Source organism: Haliaeetus leucocephalus, unplaced genomic scaffold (genome assembly GCF_000737465.1).
Source record: "Haliaeetus leucocephalus isolate CR32 unplaced genomic scaffold, Haliaeetus_leucocephalus-4.0 Scaffold256, whole genome shotgun sequence".
Taxonomy (NCBI): domain Eukaryota; kingdom Metazoa; phylum Chordata; class Aves; order Accipitriformes; family Accipitridae; genus Haliaeetus; species Haliaeetus leucocephalus.
In genome coordinates, this window is record NW_010972692.1 from 159659 (window position 1) to 162883 (window position 3225).

The following is a 3225-nucleotide window of genomic DNA, read 5'->3' on the forward strand; positions in this document are numbered from 1 at the left end:
TAACGGCTCCTCCCGCCCTCCGCTCAAAAAACGCCCGCGGCGCCTGGCTCGGCCTAAAGAAAGATTTTTCCCTACGAGAAATGTTATTTTCACGGTGCATTTAGCGCTTCTCCACTTCAGTCGTGGCGTTGAGGCGCGTCACCTGCCCCCGGGGAAGCTGGCCGCTGGTTCCTGTGGGGTCCCCGCCTGGGAACAGGCCTGAGGCGGTGGCGGGGCGCGGGCCCGGAGGGGTCGCTTCGACCTGGCGATTTACCTTACAGCACACCCCGGTGCCGTTTGTATCTTCCAGAAAATTTCTGGATTCCAGAAAGTTCCCCCCCCCTTTTTTTTTTTTCAGGTTCAAGAGACCGGAGTATCCATAGCTGGAATACCAACAGAATTACTAAAATTTATACATTTTCCCCCTCCTGTGGGAGCGGGATAGGAAAGAGGAGTCTTTGCTACTGTATTCGCAAACATGATGTGCAGGTACAAACCGCACAGCTGCATTTGCAGTTATACATTCATTGCTTACACAGCAAAGATGCAAACTTGCAAGTGGTGTATAAAAAGGACTGCCCCGGGCACCTTTGCATCTCTAGAAGCGCTGATGCGTGCAATTATACCCATATAAAAGGTATTTGCATTTTTTTTTAGCTCATCCTAGTTCTGAAAACAAAAGAAATTTCAGGGAATAAGCTATCTCCACATGGGTGCTTTCTCCAAGGCACTCACCTTGGTTACAGCTCGTCTCCTTTGAAATACCGCAATTGATTCTGATGTTGATTTCAGTGGGAGCTTTATTAGCAGGTCTTGTAGAGATCTTATGCAGCTTGGCTTTATTGCATCAAAGTTGTAAATCCACCTCAAAAGAGAAAAAGGATCATTTTAACCCAGATCAGGATGCTAAACCTGCCTACCGCGTGGCCCCACAAACTACCCTGCCAGCACAACAGAGGGGAAGCATGGGGGCCCTCCAGTCAGCAGAGGAGTGGATGCCAAGAAAATGGTAACAGCACCAGGACCCCCGCACACCCTGCCCTTGGGCTGTAGGGCATCCTGGGGTGAGTTTGCTTCCTCACTCCACTTGGCATAAATAATTGATTGGGACACAGAGGAACAGAAAGATACCACTTTACAGCTCAATGGTTAAACTGCTCACCTGGAATGTGAAGAGATATGTCAAAGCAGGAAAGAACTGTACTTCCATGAATCTGTGCTTTCAGAAGAGCTGGATAAAAGCAAACTTCACCACTAACAGTAGATATCACATTTCCTCTGGGATCTGCTATTGTTGGCTTGACAAGAAGCCTACAGATTGTTATTACAAACATGCTCGTTTGCCCTTTACCGTTCAAATTGTCTGCACTGTAATTGAAGGTAGGTAGTAAAAAACTGGGCACCTAACAGGGGTTCTCTTACTGTTAAGCCCACCCATGATGGAAACAAAAGCTACAAACACCTTTATATGCACCTACAGAAAAAAATCTAGATCAGTAGATTGGTGTATTCAGAATAGTAGCTGAGGAAAGGGTTTAAGTGTCTAAAGTCACCCAAGTGCTCCTGAGCGAGCCCGGCTTAACAGAGCGTTTGCTTAACCTTCATTCTAACGTTCATTCTCCACAGCCGTATCGACTGTCTTTTTTACAGAACAGGGAGGGTCTGACAGAAAATCAAAGTATTTGCTGTATCAAAAGCTAAACTAATGTTATTGTTTAAATTAGTTCAGCCACAGAATAAAATTAATTGTTCAGGGCTATCAGTTTTTATGTTAGCTTTGGCTTTGATTCTGGTAGATATCACACTGGAGAAGTACCTATAGAATTATGTTACGTTCTTTGCCTTTTTTTTAAAATGGAACATTAGTCTATCACTTAGCGAAAGGTTAAAATTTTCTGCTAATATATCTCCATCATGCATTTGAACAGTATCTGCTTATCTTGAGAAGGAAGTTTCCCATACTTACTACATAACATATCTATAGCAACTACTGCCTTTAAAAACTTAGACTTAATGTAATTTATGTATGACTGCTTCTTTTCAAAGAATCACATATTCTCAGTTTTTTTAGTGTCCTTTTCCTTTAGCTTAGGGGTTGGTCCAGCTCTGTCTTAAATTGTCTTTATCTACAGTGGTATCAGAGTTTTGTGGTCATTAATTTTAATTCTTTCATCCCTTATCAGTGCTACCTTTGTTTTGCACGCCCTTACACTTCACAAGTCAAACAAGGTTTCCTCTCTGCTTATTCCACTCAAAAGATTAGCTTCTCAGATACAATTCTTTTAGAAGCCTATCTGCAGCGTAATATCTGTCTAATACTTGCTGGACTATGGATAAATGAGATGGAATGCTCTATATTACTAGGAAAATCTGCAGTTGTGACACTAAATCTTAGTAAATGTAGTTATCGTTAGGTACTATTTCTATTCCTCACCAGAAATACTGTGTAAAAAAGGGGTCGAAATTAAAAGCAGGTATCACTGATATAAGGGTAAACACGTGAATTATCTCAAAACTATACTTGTAGGTCGCCTAGAAAACTGATCAATTCCATTTACCCTTGAAATGCCTGCCAGAAGCCCCCAGGCAACCGTAACTCTGTTCTGTAAGCAAGCTGTGTAGTAATTACGGAATTGAACCTAAGAAAGGTTAGTAGTTTTGGCCTTCAATTAGATTAAATCAATTTAAACTAAACTGTAGTATGCTCTACCCTGATAACATCAACAAAATAATTGATGAACATTTAAAGAACAGCAGTAGTTTGAGTCAACTGGTCTAGCAGTAAGAATCCTTTCTACACCCAAGAGACATTTCTAACAATCAAGCAGTTGCAGCAAGTTATACATCAAGAAGAATTTAAATTCGCTGAACACTTTTAATGTCAAAAGGACTTAAAGTTTCCTGATCTGCTCATTTGACCTTATCTATGCTGTGGTAGAGCTGGTGAAGCTAATCACCAGCTAATTCCTTCACATATAATTTATGCACATAATTTGAGTTATTTTAGACAAGGGTTAGAGAATGTGAGGTGTCTGTGTCACACTGCTATGAAGTACATTTGAGTAAAAACAGTACTTCATAAATTTAAACATACATACTTTAACTGATTACTGGAGTATCTGATAAATTATCCGAAAACTTATGTTGTGCTTAAAGAGTAAACGATCTTAAGCACGAAGAGGTCACATTTTCATACAAACCAAAGCAAAGTAATACCCAAATCAAGGGGGGGGGGGGGGGGTGAAC